Genomic DNA, 19,047 nt, shown 5'->3' with positions numbered 1-19,047 from the left:
ATCGACACCCCTCGCGATCCTCGGCAATTTGGTGATGAAATCCATGGAAATATGTTCCCACTTCCACTGGGGAATATCAAGCGGCTGCAACCTGCCATGCGGACGCTGGTGCTCGACCTTAACCTTGCGACAGGTCAAGCACCTCTCCACAAACCACGCGACATCCCTCTTCATATAGGGCCACCAATAATCTTTCTTCAGGTCCAAATACATCTTAATGGCCCAGGGATGGGTCGAGAACCTCGATCTTTGCGCCTCCTCCATCAAAGTGATGCGCGTCCCGCCCGTATACGGCACCCAAACCCGACCCTGAAAGGTCATAAGCCCACGGCTATCGGTAACGAACTCAGGTGCCTGCCCAATCACCTGCTCCCTCTTGCGGTTCTCCGGTCTCACGGCCTCTGCCTGGGCCTCCCGAATGGTGTCCAGCACCGGAGTCATCACTGTCAATCTCAAGCAAACATCTCGTATCGGCGCACTCTCCGCCCTACGGCTCAGGGCATCAGCTACAACGTTAGCTTTGCCCAAGTGGTACAGGATCTCACAATCGTAATCCTTTACCACGTCCAACCATCTCCTCTGGCGCATATTCAGGTTGGGCTGATCCATCAAATACTTCAAGCTCTTGTGGTCCGTGTATATGGTACACCGAACCCCATACAGATAGTGACGCCAGATCTTGAGAGCGAACACCACAGCCCCCAACTCCAGGTCATGAGTGGGATACCTCGTCTCATGAGGCTTCAGCTGCCTCGATGTGTATGCTATCACATGCCCCCTCTGCATAAGCACTGCACCCAACCCTGATATCGATGCATCACAATACACCACAAAATCCTCCATTCCCTCTGGAAGGGATAACACCGGGGCTTCGCACAACCTCTGGCGAGGAGTCTCAAACGAGGCCTGCTGCTCAGGACCCCACGAAAAAGTAACGCCCTTCCGGGTCAACCTGGTGAGAGGCACAACGATCTTAGAGAAATCTTTAATAAATCTCCTATAATAGACGACCAACCCCAGAAAACTCCTGATCTCGGTGGGGGTCCTCGGCACCTCCCAGCTCATTACCGCCTCAATCTTTGCCGGATCGACCAATATCCCATTCTGATTAACGAGATGTCCCAGGAACTGGACCTCTTGCAACCAAAAATCACACTTGGAGAATTTGGCGTAAAGCCTCTCCGATCTCAGAACTCCGAGGATCTCCCTCAAATGCTCCTCATGCTGCTCTCTGGATCTCGAATACACCAATATGTCATCGATGAACACGATCACCGATCGATCCAACATCGGTCTACACACCCTGTTCATGAGATCCATGAATGCTGCTGGTGCATTGTTGAGCCCGAAGGGCATCACCATGAACTCGTAATGCCCATAACGAGTCCTGAACGCCGTCTTCTGGATATCCTCATCTCGCACTCTCATCTGATGATATCCAGACCCCAGATCAATCTTAGAGAACCAAGACGCTCCCTGCAACTGATCGAACAGATCATCGATCCTCGGCAATGGGTAACGGTTCTTGACCGTTAACTTGTTTAACTCCCGGTAGTCAATGCACATCCGGTGTGAACCATCCTTTTTCTTGACAAAAAGCATCGGCGCTCCCCACGGCGAGCTACTCGGCCGTATAAACCCCTTTCCCAGCAGCTCCTGAAGCTGCGAGGATAACTCCTGTATCTCTGGAGGTGCAAGGCGATAGGGCGCCTTGGCGATAGGCGCTGCCCCCGGAACCAAATCGATACGGAACTCCACCTGCCTCTCGGGAGGCACACCCGGTAACTCCTTGGGGAAAACATCCGGGAACTCACGCACTATCGGGACCTCATCGACCGACCTCGGTCTCTCTGCACCTACTCTCGTATCCACCACATAAGCCACAAACCCACTACAGCCCTGCTGTAGACTCTGCCTCGCTCTTGTGGCTGAACAAAATGCCGATCCAGAACGGGTACCCTCGCCATAAACTGTAAGAACTCCCCCACTAGGGTCTCGTATGGTCACCAGCTGTCGCTCGTAGTCGATAACTGCTCCAAATTTGCTCAACCAGTCCATGCCCACGATGACACAGACATCTCCCATAGCAATCGGGACCAAATCAATCGGAAACTCAATGCCGAAGATCTCAAGTACACATCCTCGAATCACATCAGTGGCATACACTGCTCTCTCATCAGCTATGGAAACTCGCAAAGGTCGACTCAACGCCTCTCGACGAGTACTGATGTGCTGACTAAAGGCTAACGACACAAAAGACCGACTCGCACCCGAGTCAAATAACACCAAAGCAGGTACAGAACACACAAGAAATGTACCTACGCACTGTTGGATTAATGTCTAAGTCCATAACTATATTTAGTATGTACTTGACCCGACCCGGCATGGTCCATTTGGGTTGCACTTCACCGGCACAATTTATATGGATAGTCTTTTGAGAATAGTATATTTATGATTTATATTAATATATTATAAGTTCTAATATATTAATATGGAATCATATTATTTAATTAGTATTGATCAAGAATTAATTTAGAATTAATTAAGTGATCAAAAAGAACTAATTAAATATGGACTCTTATATATATGGAATGGGCCAAGTTCATTTAGGTTGGGCTAAGCTTTCATGGATGGTCCATGGAGCTTTTAACCCATGGATCCTATGTAAATGAAAGGTCATGGGTATTAGGGTTTACAGGGATGTAACCCTAATCCTCCATAATATATAAAGGGGTCCTTGGCTCACAAAATTGGCACAAGTGTGTGAAAATAAGAGTGGGCCAATTTTAGTGTGCATACATATTCTCTCAAGTTCTTCCAAGGTGTTTTGGTGATTTGTGATTCCATTTGAGGCTTCCACACTATTGGGGCTAAGCTCTTAAAGCTTGAAGACATCAAGCTACATCAAAAGGTATGTCATCTAACTAGAACTTTGTAGTATAGGTGCTTCATAATATGCTAGTTAGGATGAAACATTGGAATAGTTAATATTTGCATGTATAATAGAGAAAACATAGATCCAAGGTTTATAGGGATGCATGTACACCATAGGAGTGTTAGAATGCTCAAAACCCAACAGTGGTATCAGAGCCATGGGTTGTTTTCTGTTATATTGATGCAAATGTTTTATTTTCAAGTTGAAAAAAAAAGGAAAAAAAAACATGACGTTTGTCAAATTTTAAGATAATTACTTGTTTTTGTGAAAAACTAATTATTTGTAAAATTTGAATCATTTGCTATATGAGTTGAATTAGATCAAATTTAGTAAAAGATAAAATGATATGATTATTTTATTAGTTTTAAAAGTTTGATCTAAAGAGTTTTTTGAAACCTCCATAAGTTATGGATATGAAAAGGTTTTTAAAAAAAATTGATTCAAAGTTTTTTATGGAGTTACAAAACTTGGTCTTAATGTTTTAAAGAATTGCATAACTTGTTCTTAAGTTATGGAACATGAAAAGTTTCATCATAAAACAAGTATTTAACTCCATAAGTTATGGAATCCAAAAGTTTTCAAGAGTTACAAAACTTGCCCTCAAGTTTTGGAATTTGGAAAAAGTTTTTTATCATAAAAAAAAGAATTGAATTCTAAAAATCTTGGGTTCATAACTTAAACAATTAATTAAATGGTTTTAATTTTGAATTTAATAAATGGATTTATGATGTTTTTATTGAATAATTCAATTAACTCTTATGGACTTTATTAATAGATAATTAAAGTGTTTAATTAAAAGAGAATTAATAATTCCATAATGACATGGTTTAAATTTAATTAAATTAAGAGTATAGTTTAATTAATAGATTAAACCACCAAGTATTTTAAATGTCTAAAATACACCCTTATACTATTATAATATTAAAATTTTAATATATTATATGTATAAGAGCAAGTCGTCTTACCATTAGTAGGCCTCATTCACGAAGCCGGTCTATAAGGGGGGTATAAGGTTACTGCCTATAAAATGGCAGTTTAATGGGTGTCCACTCTCACCCACCGCTTCCTTGACTGGTGGAGGGTCGTTAGCCGAACAGGTAGGACAAGGACTATAATTCTCCCTTCATTATAAGTATAATGATAAATACTAAGTAACTAAACACTTATAAATTCCCAATCTTAGTTACTTAGGAAAATGTGAATAAGGTGCTAATCCATGAAATTACACTTTGCACTTTGTTTAAGCTGTTAGTGGAGCGTGTGTGGTTAACCGGCACACTAACCTGGACTTAACAAGGTAGGCAAAGGGTAACTTAATGTTTATCATAGTATCGTTGGAGCGTGTGTGGTTAACCGGCACATCGATTGAGGGGTAAATATTAAGGGTACCAAGTATATTTGCATGGTTACTTCACACCTTGTTTTGTGATCCTCGGCATCCCAGTCACAAAACCTGAAGGGCACACTCGAGATTGAAACATGCCATTGAAAAGTTCAATGAATCTCAAAAGAATCTAGGAGTTTCAAAACCAATTAAAACCTAATAATACATTTCGTTTATCTTGGTGGAAATTGGTGAATCGACATTCACCTACCTTCAAATATTTTATAGCTTGGATTACGGCATCCATCTTCCAAGTTATAAAATAGTTTGTTAGGTCCTAGCCTTAATATATCATATTGGGTGTTATATTAAGGACTTAAATCAACTTTACGTGAATTTCTCCCATTGTTGATGTCTGGTTTAGACAACAATGATCTTCCCAAACCAAGCTTTCCTAATGAATATGACTTCCCGAGTTTGGCTCATGGAAGTCATACTTCTCTTCCTCCACCTCCTCCAATTATTCTCCCTAACCCACAAGTTCAAGGTCACTCAAGCCCTAATGGCAAGCAAGGTCTATGTGTGATCACATCTTAGAGATGAAGTCACATATTGACAAGCCGGGAGAGTTGGGTGTCAAAGTCTTGAGAAAGTTGGATGTTCAATCACTTTCTAAGTCACATAGTGAGTTCCTTTGGGACTACTATGAAACAGACTATCACATGAACCTTAATGATCATATCTATTTGCTTGGTGCTGCTGAATCAGCAATGATTTGGAACGATAGTAAAGCAAATTTGATTAGAAGATCAACTTCCCAAAAAACTTTATGGATAGTGACAATTGTGACACTGGAAATCCAGAAAAAGCATTCTCTTCCCAATGGAAAGGTATTGGCCATAGTCAACCCGTTTGACCAAATGGTAAAGAGAAAGGCTAAGTCTGAGATAGTCCCATTACCAAAGGGTCCATATGTTTATTTTGCCAAAGGAAGGGGCGTTGATTGCAAAGCTGCCAAATTTACCTAAGGATGTTAAAGTCAATAAGTTTGACTCTACATCAGGTAGAGCCCATTATCTAACTCTGTTAAGTTCTATTCTGAGATCCTCATTACATGATGTGAATGGGTCACATGTTGATGTTTTAAGAATCAAAGAATAGAGAGAAATCTTAAAGGAAGTATATGCTGATTCTGATCGCGAAGGTGGATTTCGATCGCATCAGAATTTTGAGCAGTTGCTTAAGAAGTTATGATATATTGCTAAGGAATAGATAACAACAATTTTCCATGTGGATTGTAAGGATAAGTTTTTCCGCAAAGTTTTAAAATAAAAGAAAATTGTTTAATTTTATTTATTTGAAGTATCCTTACAATGGCATTTGTGGAAAATTGTTGCTTATATGATTCCACTAACAGCAATACTGGAAAATGGATTTGATTCTTTCATTTGTGGTAGTGTCTAAATTTACCAAATCAGGAAAGTTCCTCATCACCCAAGTTTCAATTGGACCGAAACTTGGAATCATGCAAGTTGAATAGTATGATGAATGAGAACTTTCAAGCATTGGAAAATCAAGACTAATTACTTGTTCACATGGATGTGTGAGTCAAGTGAAGGACTAAAGGGATCGAGTACACCACAAAGATCGATAAGACTATTCGTCATGATTTACTAAATTTTAGTAAATATGGTTATACTTACATGCTTAAGTGTAATTCTGAAACATTGGAAAAGTCTCAATGTATGGCAGAACGAATGGGAAGAATCAAATTAGGCAGAAAGATAAAAGTTTCTCAAATCTGAAAAGATGGGAGAGTACTTTAGTATCATGTTTGTGATCATCTTAATGATTTAGAAATAATATCACAATTAGTCCTCTAAAGGTCATCTTAGTGCATTCTTATGACTAAGAAGAGGAGTCATGAATTGTTGAAATGGTTAGATCAGGAAGATGAGTCATACTTCGTTCCAAAACAATTCTTAGAGTCATACTCCAAGATTGTAACTTGAGTGACATATCTTAAAGAAAGGTTTAAAACACTTGTCAAATGTAAGAGTAAAAGTGTCCTACTCTTGTACATTTGAAATTGGTAAGTTGTGATGTTTTGGATAAAACAAAGACCAACTAAGGCCAATTGTGTGAAGTGTTTGTCTTGATAAAGAATCCGCACTATCTCTTGAATATTTAGCAAGATAGTCTTATATGTCAAGAGGACAGTGGGAGTCTTAAAGATCCTAAAAAGAATTTCAAGAACTAATCAAGAATAAAACCTAAGGTTCTTCACTAGCACACGACTTGAGGTTTATAACCTATCGTGTTGACATGTTCTGTGCCCATTCCAGTTAAAGTTGGCTTTGCATAGGAGTTCTGAAAGTTCTCAATTGATTGCATAACAACTTGGAAGCAATGGCAGGCCCTGTACTGCCAGGTGGCAAGAAGTTAAGATTACATAAATTCAGTCCATATGAGTTTGGATTTGTCATTATCCTTGTCTTGTGACTATGGTTTTGACGATTCACATGGATAAGAACACATACACCATAAAATCTAAGGGTCATAAGGTTTCTCTCCGATTCATGAAAATGATGGTGAGGAAACACTTCCACCAAGTAGATTTGAAGCTGATGGCAAAAGGTCTAAACAATTGAGACTATGATTACGGCATCCCTTTTCATAGTTCTGAAATTGTTTAGACACACATGCATGCTATCTAAGGAAAGGTGTATGATTTTGATAAAGTTTTATCAAAGCATCTCGTATCAGAAATCTGAACTTTGGTAAGAAAGTCAATAAAGTATTGATTTCTAGAAGTCCAGCTGATTTCTGAGTACATGTCAAAGCTAGTGGGAGCATAAGTGTTATGCTAATAATCATCATGTTAGTGGGAGCATGATAATTATTGTTAGTGTTGCAAGTTAGCAATGTTAATTATAGAAAACAAAAGTTTCAATTCGTGAGGCTGCAGGGATTGAAAAAGTTGTTTTGCTATAATTAAGGGAGAGGATATACTTCATTTCAGTTCTAAAGGCTTAGATTGAGACCTTAATCATCTTTAGTCAAGAATATATATATATGAATTTCATGTTGGATTGGTTCAACTTAAGGAAATTCTATATATTGCGTTCTCAAAATTCGATTATGATTACAGCATCCCTCTTCATAGTCAAATTTTGAAAACATGGCAAATAAAAATATTGTAGCAAAAGACTGGTCTAGAATCATGTCTTTATGTGAGACATCATGAATCGTGTACCATTTGCTTTGGGTACAGGATCGATTGCATGTGCTATAATATTTGTCATTTCTAAATTTTTCCAAATGCCCAGAGGCATTAAGAAGGGAAAAGGTCTAGAATTGGATATGACTAAAATGATTAAGCAATTGTCGAGGACAATCTGAGGTTTACCAAAGATTGGTTGCTCAGGGACAGTTGGAAGTATAGTGCTAATTTTGGAAGGACCATATTGACATATTCTGAAAAGAGGCATCTCTTATTCAGAAGTGATAGTCAAAATGAGAATATGGAGTTGTCTCCATAGGTGGAAGTTATCTGTGTAAGATTAGAAAACTTAATGCAAGAAGCATGTCCAAAGCAATGTACTTTGAATATGAGACTTAGTTTCCATGGAGTTGATCTCCATTGGAATACCTTATAATAACTGTTGACAAGTCTTTGTGACTTTGTACATATTCATTACAGGGGGGTCAGTGCATATAAGTTTAAAATCTAAACAGATTTCGATAAATGATAGGAATTTGAAATTCTCACATTTTTCGATAAGGATTTGGGAGTGTGAAATTAGAATCATTGAAATTATGTTCAATTGGTTTATTTCACAAAGTAAGGATCATAGACAAACATAGAGTGCATACTTGGTGTATGGCAAAGCTATTGTTTAAGAAAAACATAGTGTACATGCTTGGAGCATGGGACAGCTAGTGTTTTTAATTCAAGTATAAAGTTGATAAAACCGAAACAATGAATAATGAGTAATCAGTATGGTGATAAATAAAAGTGTTTATTTATATTCATAGGGTTTGATACCATATTTGATTCATTTATTCTTGTGTTTCACTTTGCATGTTTTGACTTCCAGAATAACTAAGTCGCTCTTCCTGAATGATTAAGTTATTCAAACCATCCACAGTCGGTCATATGTTGGAAGTAGATATGAATCAAGACTGTCATGGGTTGGTTTGTAGAGGTCCAAGTTGGTGGACAAAGTGGTGCTACAACACTCATGAGTGCTCATAAGTTCTGAGTATTGGATTCAACCCGCGCTCATTTGAATCACTTCATGGATTTTATCACGAGTGATCATGAGACGATAATATCTTATATTCTTCAAACCTAGAGATATGAGTTGTTACTATGAGTTGGTTGTACATTGATTGCACGAAAACGCATTCGGTAACTCGATGTTATAAAACGTGCCTTTGTGTATGATTCAACAAGTAGTAGAACAAGCCATATGAGTCGAAGTTTATCCATTCCTTTTACCTTCGGGATAAAAGCGATATCTGTGGGCCCCTCGATGATTTAAAGATGATACATGTGAGTGCTTGGCCAAGCCAGGACTGATTTGATTTGTTCAATCAGTCAGTCATCATGAATCAGAAATCGGGAAACAACAAATGGATAGAGAGAATGATTGATAATCCATGTCTCAGTCCATATGATATCTAGAATGGAGGAATATATGATCCCTTATCTAATGGACAAGTCATTGACAAAGGTCAGAGTTCGACAGCGGCTTTAAGAGCTACGATTGCCAGTTAGGTTTTGAAGTCATACTCAATAATAGTTTTAGACTTATCCAAGTGGGAGACTGTTGGATTAATGTCTAAGTCCATAACTATATTTGGTATGTACTTGACCCGACCCGGCATGGTCCATTTGGGTTGCACTTCACCGGCACAATTTATATGGATAGTCTTTTGAGAATAGTATATTTATGATTTATATTAATATATTATAAGTTCTAATATATTAATATGGAATCATATTATTTAATTAGTATTGATCAAGAATTAATTTAGAATTAATTAAGTGATCAAAAAGAACTAATTAAATATGGACTCTTATATATATGGAATGGGCCAAGTTCATTTAGGTTGGGCTAAGCTTTCATGGATGGTCCATGGAGCTTTTAACCCATGGATCCTATGTAAATGAAAGGTCATGGGTATTAGGGTTTACATGGATGTAACCCTAATCCTCCATAATATATAAAGGGGTCCTTGGCTCACAAAATTGGGACAAGTGTGTGAAAATAAGAGTGGGCCGATTTTAGTGTGCATACATATTCTCTCAAGTTCTTCCAAGGTGTTTTGGTGATTTGTGATTCCATTTGAGGCTTCCACACTATTGGGGCTAAGCTCTTAAAGCTTGGATACATCAAGCTACATCAAAAGGTATGTCATCTAACTAGAACTTTGTAGTATAGGTGCTTCATAATATACTAGTTAGGATGAAACCTTGGAATAGTTAATATTTGCATGTATAATAGAGAAAACATAGATCCAAGGTTTATAGGGTTGCATGTACACCATAGGAGTGTTAGAATGCTCAAAACCCCACAGATGATTCCAGAATTTACTCGGCGTTTGTCCCCGTACACCATAAATGACTCTTTTCCGGGTGGGTTTACCCTTACTATCTTCTTTCGGCATTGAATCTCAGCATCGTTGGCGCTAAGCCAATCCATTCCCAGAACGATGTCGAAACCGTTCAATTCTATGGGTAACAGCTCCTCGTGGAATTCGTTTCCGTTTAGGTCGATGACTATGTTCCTAATACGATCACTAACAGGTACGAACTTGCCACTGGCAACTTCCACAATTAGGGCATTATCAAGTTTTTCTACAGGCAATGTTATTTTTCCTCCAAATCTATGCGATACAAAGGAATAGTTTGCTCCCGAATCAAATAGTATATTGGCAGGCAATCCATTTACAAGAAAGGTACCTGAAGCGACGTATGCTGCCTCCTTTGCAGCCTCGAGCGTCATCTGGAAGGCTCTTGCCTTCGGCTTCGGTGGAATGTTGGGTCTTCCTGCCTCCTCCTTCTTCGGGCAGTCCCTCGAAATGTGCCCCTCCTCGTTGCACTCATAACAGACCTTCTTAGTGAACGTGCATTCGTTGGCATAGTGTCCAAGCTTCCCACATTTGAAACAAGTGACTCCTCCGTCACATTTCCCCTGGTGCTTCTTCTTGCACTTATCGCACCATTTTGTTTTGGCTCCTCCTCCTCTCGAACCAAACTTCGAGAATTTACTCTTCTTACCGGACCTCGAGGATCCGTCAAATATCCTTTTCTCACCAACCTCGACCCTCTCCAGACCCCTTTCCTTCTGCTGGGTTTCCACATTCTTAGCTGCTCGAACAGCTGATTTTAGAGTGGTTGCCATCTTGACTGTTGGTCCAAAGTCGGCTGGCAGTCCATTTGCGAACCTCTCAATTTTGGAGAGTTTAGAAACATCCCAAAATACGATCCAAAAATTTTTGTTTTAATATTACTAAAATCACATCATCCAATGTCATACATACTAAGAATCATAGAGTGAGTAACTCAAAAGTCAAGTAATTGTGTCAAAACAAATATTGTATCAATCATATCGAAATATCTGAATAAAAATCCCAGGATAAAACTGAAGCTGTGGTGTGTGCCATGCCATCATCCCGAGCTATTCCCCTTACTTGCGGAAGTACCTGAAACCAAAAACTGAAACTGTAAGCACAAAGCTTAGTGAGTTCCCCAAACTACCACATACCATACAATGGCATGTAAGCAAATACTGGGCCCCGCCCACTGCATCGGGCCCCGCCCGGCATCGGACTGATATCCGGAACTAGCTTTGGGCCCCGCCCACTTCATCCGGCCCCGCCCCGCATCGGACCGAAGTCCGGAACTAACCTGGGCCCCGCCCACTACATCGGGCCCCGCTCGGCCTCGGACCGAAGTCCAGAACTAGCTTGGGCCCCGCCCACTACATCGGGCCCCGCCAGGCATCGGACCGAAGTCCGGAACTAGCTTGGGCCCCGTCCACTACATCGGGCCCCGCCCGGCATCGGACCGAAGTCCGGAACTAACTGAGCATAGCATAGCATAATCATAACTACTGGCATAAACACATATACTGCATACTGCATCGGACCGAAGTCCGGAACTCATATCACAAAAACATGCTTGAATCACAAAGACATCAAGCACACTGAACTACTGCATCAGACCGAGGTCTGGAACTACTGCTAACTAAACGGGCCGGCATTATGGCCGTAGACCCGTTCCTACTGGAAGGAAAACTCACCTCGTAAGTTGGATGCTGAAAAAAGCTACTCGGGAATTGTCTGCTACTGCTCCGGTATCTCCCCGGCTACAATTCCCATAAATATACTCAATCAAATACTGATAACTAAACTGGGGGTGAAATGAATATTTTACCCCCGGTCAAAGTCAACTTCCTGGTCAAAGTCAACCTCCAGTTCACCGGACTCGCCGAGTTGGGCCGCCAACTCGCCGAGTCCCTTTCATCCATTCTAGTCCTCTACTCGCTTCTACTCGTCGAGTTTGGCGAAGACTCGACGAGTTCTTCTTCGATACATACATCGAGTCTAACTTCATCCGACTCGCCGAGTTGTATGAACACTCGTCGAGCCTGAAGAACAACTCGCCGAGTTGAAGAACAACTCGCCGAGTCCCAAGCATGCTATTACTATACAGTCGATTCTAATCGATTTCAGTGCTTCCAAATCATAGATCTAGGCTCTTAGGGTTGGTTTTACACGTAAAGTTTCCAACTTTACGTGCATGCATGAAGAGATGAGGCTAGAACATCAAAATAAGCTAACAATGGGGTCTTAGGGTTTGGAACTCGACCTTGGGTGCATAAAGGCAGCTACTTTGAGCTCCTACAGCTCAAATATACTCAGATCTATGATCCATTTCCTTATAGGAGTCCCAATCTCGAGTTTGGATCCAAAAAGTCCCAAAAAGAAGCACATCTAAGCATACAAGACTATCAAATGGAAATAACAAGCAAGGTACAAGCTTTAGTACCAGAATGTGAGGCTGATGATCAAGAGACTCTGGATCTTCTTCTTCTCCTTTGGATCCTTCCTTCTTTCTTTCTCTTCCAAAACCTCCAAACTAGCACAAACACACTCAAGCTCAACAATGGGGGCTAGGGTTTACAGGGGAAATGCTCTAAAGGTGCTGGAGGCTGGGGTGGGAGGCTATAATGATGTTTATATACGGTACAAACCCTTGAAATTAGGGCTTCATCCAGACAGGCAGACTCGCCGAGTCCTTTCATATGGACTCGCCGAGTAGCCAACTTAAAATGCGTGAACATCCCGTCTCTACTCGACAAGTTGGGCTACAGACTCGTCGAGTATCCCTTAAGAAAATGAAAATTACTTTATTTAAATCACATACCAGAAATGGGGCGTTACAAGTCCGGTCGGCAACAGACCATAGATCCGAACAAATAACAGCATATCAGGCACAAAACATTTAGCACATAAAAGCATTTTAGACATAATTCCTAAAATAAGCTAGTGCTCACACCTCACAATCATTGGTTAGCATTCTAAGTTTAAGTCTAGAAATTCTACAAATTCCTAGTTCGCTTAAACTAATGCTCTGATACCAATTGTAACATCCCCATTTTCACGGCCAGAAAAGACCGATTTTGTTTATGCTTGTTTGAAAATTAGAGTAACATTTTACATAAAAGTGTTGCGGAATTTGTTCCCAAAATAAAAATATGATAAAGATTTATCAAAGCATTTCCGTAGAAATGCTATTTCATTAAAAAGACTCGGGATGTCATGTTCGATACAGATCAAAAGCATAAACAGTACAATATAAGCCTTACTACATTATTTCATATCTACAGGCCTATATACGTAATCCCTCATCCAAAACATCACATCTATGTTCGAACGCCACTACCTGTAATACATGAAACTGAGTGGGTCAGGCTTGGGAGCCTGGTGAGCACATAGGGTTTTCAACCCACAATAAATAAATTTATTAATTTCATCAACCAACAATAACCCGATTACCCTTTCCCGTTATCCTCACATTACGTCCCTAAACACCTATCATAAGGGACCTAGACTAAGGATCATCATCGGGATGGACAATGGAACGTGTGGATCAATAGTAGCCCGGTATGTCGAAACCCGTTGCTATGGTCCCCCCTCGACCAAAAAGCGCTGCCTATATAAGAAATATTGAGTTCATCGGAGGAGGTATGTTGTCTCTAGACTCTCTCGCTATGATATCATCTAAAGGCCTTACACAATCCGCTGACTAGAGCGTCGGAGCGTCCTCCCGAAATCCCCTCCCGGAGAATGTCTGACGTGTTTCTCGTTTGTGACTACAGGTTCCGCTTGGAAGATTCCTTAGCCAACCGGAGTCACGCTTGTGGAACGACGCCACAACATCGGCGCCATCCGTTGTATGGCAACACGAACAAAACTTGCACAACCATACCGACGCCTGCTTCCGTACGCCAGATCACAGCTTTGTGTGGGGATCAAGATGGCTTCTCTCGTATGGCGTTGGCTGTCCGGGGTAGCTAACCCTCTCGTGTGTCTCGTCACGACCTAGCCTCGACGTTGGCTTTTGTTGGCTCCCGGGCCTAGCCAGTTAGTGTCGTCCAATTGTTTTTCCTTTGATGCGGTCAAGTCAATGGTCGCTTCGCTATGACTGGATGTCATTGTCTGTATGGTGTAATTCATCATATATATATATATATATATATATATATATATATATATATATATATATATATAGGTTCAGGTGTTTAAACTAAGTATTGTGTTATTGTATGCATAAATGTGGGCCAATCAAAATTAAATAAATAATTAAATAGATAAATAAGGGTAATTTAGTCATTTGTTTAATAACTTCTAAAAATAATCCCTAGAATCATGGTATCTCTCCAGTTTAAATCTCGTTCCCCTCTTTATCTAAAAACCGATTCTGAAAACCCTAAATTGAACAAATCGACACCACCAGCGACCCTTTGTGGGGATGCCCTTCATCGTCTTCTTCATACAGCAGGACATTTCGATCGATCGCAAGGGGGGATGAGGAAGCGACTTCGGTACTTGTTCACGTGTTTAGCGCTGAGATCGGGAGTCTCAGTAGGGAGGAGCTATGGCGGAAGCTCTGGGACAGTACCTTTCTCAACATCCTGACCACTCAACCTCACGTGATTTCCCTCCACCAGCAAAGTCGCGAAAGCAAGGGCTTCTGCAACCGCCCAATCAACACCCTCCCCTGATTGGATCATATTTAATCGGTCGCCCCTGTTATCGTACTCAACAGCTAAGGGTCGTTTTTGTCCGATTTTTGCTGTTGTACACCCAAAGCGAACGTTCGCAGGTGAACCAATTTTGACTTTTCGTTGGTCAACCCATGTGTTTCGAGTCAATTTCACAGATGTTTGCTTACAGATGGAGTTATGAATCCGAGTCATTCGTAGTTGATTGCAATGCAGTTCACCACAACGAACCCGAGCCAAACGGTTATAGACTCGGTACGAAACCCAGCCAACAGGTTCGCTGCGAACCATTGTCCTCCCTGATGTCGATTTTTTTACTAGCTTTCACTCTTTCTTCTTTTCCATGGTTTCTGTTATATTTATTTGTTGTTCTATCAATTGATGCATAACTCTTTCTTCCTTTCTATGTTTCTTCGTTCTTCAATCTGTTCATACGGATTTTCAACTAACAGGATTCATGAATTCTTTGTATTCTGAAATTGGTTTCTGTGCAGGTTTGCTCGATTGAACACGGTTGTTTACAAGTCTTCGCTTCATCATATCCCTTAATAACTTATGTGAGTAATCACTGATTTAATTAATTGTGATTTTAAGTTTCTTCTAGTGAAATATTCATGTATTACTGCTCTATTGTGATTAGAAGTAGTGGGACTTGTTAATTTGCGTGTTCGTAATTTTATGATTGGATTAGATTTAGAAACTCAAATCCTTAGATCAAAACCATGACTTTAGATCCAAAATGTTTGTTATAGTTAATGCGATGATGAATGAAATCAGCATATTGTGATTGGAGAAACATACTCATCAAATCCCTCCTCAAATCCTTGTATGTCTCTTTCTAATGTAATGGGTCTAGCTTCAAATGAAGTCTTTGATTTTTGCATTCCAAGTGTTTGTGAAAAGTCTTGGTTTGGAATTTAGAAGAACATTACAAATTATAAGTATATTCTTGATTGTTGTCAATTCTGCATAACTAAATTAGAAAATTGGGACAAAATTGATTGTATTTTTTTTTATTTAACTTAAAATCAAAACTGAATTGTGTATCTATACAGGTGATCCATTGAGTGTATGTTATGGTCTAAGGGTACAACTTCCCATTGCAACAACAATAGCAACAACCAAATGATTCAGATTCTCCCCGGAAAAATCAACCTGCTCCAACAGAATGCATACCGTAACTGAATCTTGAATTCCAATTCTATCATAATGGAATCACGAATTCCAATTCTGTTGGAATGGAATATGGATATTTTTCTCACTAATTTATGCATTGGATTTGTTTCCACAGAAGCAGCTGATGCTTGAAGAATGGACCATGAAATTGAAAGTGATTCTTAGCAACATTATTCTTTTAGAATGTATTAGTGTCTTTGTTAGATTTTGATTTTTTTTCCCGATTTGAAAGTTTTTTTAGTTTTATTCTTTAAAAATAAATGTAATTCTTAGCAAATGTTACATGTATTCTATAAGAATTAATGTAATTTTTGTTTTAATTCATCAACTGATGGTTCGAGAACTTTGTTATTCTACAATAATTTTTGTTATTTTTGAACATACTCAAACATATTCTGTCAGAATGTCCGAACTAAAAACCTTATAATTTGTAAAATCGGATTTTTAAAATTAATAGAATCTTTGATCCCTTAAAATATGCAAATTTTCTTTATTAAATCTATGTTAACTGACTAAAATACCCTTCTAGTTAAATTAAATGGTATTTTTCAATTATATTTAATTAAATAATATGTATTAATCACTTTCTTAAAATAAGTAAAATGATTGGCCTACATTTATGCATACAACAACACAATAATTACTTTAAATAGAATAACCTAAGCCTATATATATATATATATATATATATATATATATATATATATATATATATATATATATATATATATAAAGGTAACCATATAAAATATTAGATTACTCAATTTTCTTGAGTATATTAAGGTTACAATTTGATAATATCATTTGTTTCATAAAAATAATACAATAAAATTATAATAAAATTGCAATGTCTTTAAAATTACAACACCCGTGTATTACACGAGTTTATAAAAAAGAAAAGTTTAATATAAAATTATAAGTATTATATATTCTTTAAAGTAATAGTTTTAAATAAATACAAAGGATATAATAAATAAAGTAAGTAATTTAATATAAAATGTAGAAGATTTGAAAGGTTGTAGAGCATTTATTATGAAATTTAATAGAATAATCTACCTTACATATATAAATCTCACCAAAATCTGGATTTTAAATTGGGTAAATAGCATAAAAAACACTCCGTTTACACCAAAATTCTAATTTGACACCGTATTTTTTTTGTCTCAAATTTGACACTGTGTTTTCCAATTTGTTACAATTCTGACCACTTGACCGGTTAACCAAGTTACATGCTGATGTGGCATAATGACGTGTCAGTTTTGATGATGTGTCATCATTTTTTCCAATTTTTCCAATTTTCCATTTGAAACCGTATAAATATATTTTTTTATTACATTTTAAACCGTATAAATATATTTTTTTTGTTTAAAAACCACATTTTTATTTAAATACAAGGTTTTTTTTTTTTTTTTTTTTTTTTTTTTTTTTTTTTTTTTTTACATTCAAAGTATAATGTTTAAATATGCATTAGTTATATCATGAGAATCAAACTAACCATAAACTTCTAATAAGATGTGAAAATTTCAGGGGTTGCAAACTTGACATCCGAGTTTTAATCGACTACACGCCTCCAAACCTAGAAACTCATTTTAAAGTTGCGTATTTAATATAAAATACGGTTTTTATATAACTAATACATATTTATACATAAAATTATGGTTTGAATGTAAAAAAAAAACTTGTATTTATACAAAACTATGGTTTTTAATTGAAATGGAAAATGGTCAAAATTGAACAAAAATTGATAAATGATGTTCGATTTGGAACAAAAAAACATAGTATCAAAATTGAAAGAAAAATTAAACTTAGTGTCAAAATCGAAAAAAAAAATGAAAAACTTAGTGTTTTTTTGTGGAAAAAAGTTCAATTTTGACACGTCAGCATATCATGTCAGCATGCCACATCATCAAAACTGACACGTCATCATGCCACATCAGCATGTAAGCTGGTTAACCGGTCAAGTAGTCAGAATTGTAACAGATTTGAAAACACGGTGTCAAATTTGAGACAAAAAAAATACACGGTGTCAAATTAGAATTTTGGTGTAAACGGAGTGTTTTTTATGCTATTTACCCTAAAATCTAATACGGACTTCCATACAAACAATTACACTGACAATAATCCAACTTACCATAATATTTTTGATAGAAAATTTACGTGAGTTATGTGCGATATTATATGTACATTCGATAAATAAAAATGAAATAGTAGTGATTGTTGATTTAAGTTCCAATTGAGTAGGGTACACGGGGTACTTTGGCGTGTGGACATGGATATTTGCCAAAGTTCTTAAATAAGTGATTAATTAATTAGTTTAATTAGGAAGAGTGGAAAAACAGGGAATTTAATGAAGATTAAAAAAATAAATAAAAAATTGAGATCACGATAAACGCGAGATTTGGGATAAATTGACTTTCAACAAATATTTAAGGGATCGGGTGGAGTCATGTCTTAGACCCGACTCTTGCGCCAAGTTGTTGACTAACAACTCCCACTTTTATTGTTTTTTAGAAATTTTAGTTATCTCGTACCCTCTTTTCATACATACATCCTTACAATGGGTGCACTTCAATTTCCATACATGAATATTTATAAATAAAGAAATAAATAGTTACAGTTTAAATTTGGAATGCTAACTATATAATATAATCTCTTCGTACATTTCATTTTTGTAGTCTATAATAGAGTTTAGAGTTGGGTTGGAGATCAACCACTCTAAACTCTATTTTGGACAAATATAAGTGGAGATGTTTTTATTAGTATTATTTTTAATTTTTTTAAAGGAAAAATGATTTAATATGGTAATATAGTTTTTATTTTGTACATATTGTCATTGATATTTCTTTTTGTCACGTTTGACCATTTACATTAGTTAATTAAAAAAAATTAAATATAAAGGATTAAATATTTAAGACCTTTTGATTTGTAAGAAAATAAGAAAAAAAAATGAATTATTAAAATTGTTTTTTTTATATTTTAAATTTAAATAAATAAACAAAATAAATAATGAGTTTTAATTTGAGAATTTTGAAATAAGAATGTAAGTCCATTAATGAAATTGATATTCATTTATTACTATATTTATTGTAATTATTACATTAAAGTATTATGTGGAATTTATTAAAATAGATAAACCCATAAAATGACATGTGAAAAAGAAATTAATTCAAAATAACCACAAAATGACATTTGACAAATTGAATGAGAATGTGACATGTGACAAAAAAACATTCATTTATTAGAGTAGATTATTTGTTGATACATTCAATCATTAAAACCAATTATCTCAGGTTAAGAAAAATGGTTTAATA

General features: G+C 37.4%; 1 long non-coding RNA gene across 1 annotated transcript; it reads left to right on the top strand.

The window, feature by feature from the left end:
* Positions 1-14,400: 14,400 nt before the first annotated feature.
* LOC145157013 (uncharacterized) lies at positions 14,401-15,927 on the top strand. Its single transcript, XR_013737041.1, has 3 exons — positions 14,401-14,835; positions 15,055-15,117; positions 15,616-15,927. It is a non-coding gene; the product is annotated as an uncharacterized LOC145157013 (long non-coding RNA).
* Positions 15,928-19,047: the final 3,120 nt, after the last annotated feature.

Source organism: Lactuca virosa, chromosome 2 (genome assembly GCF_052849685.1).
Source record: "Lactuca virosa cultivar CGN04683 chromosome 2, Lactuca_virosa_CGN04683_v6, whole genome shotgun sequence".
Lineage (NCBI taxonomy): Eukaryota > Viridiplantae > Streptophyta > Magnoliopsida > Asterales > Asteraceae > Lactuca > Lactuca virosa.
This window is presented reverse-complemented; position numbering and strand designations above follow the sequence as displayed.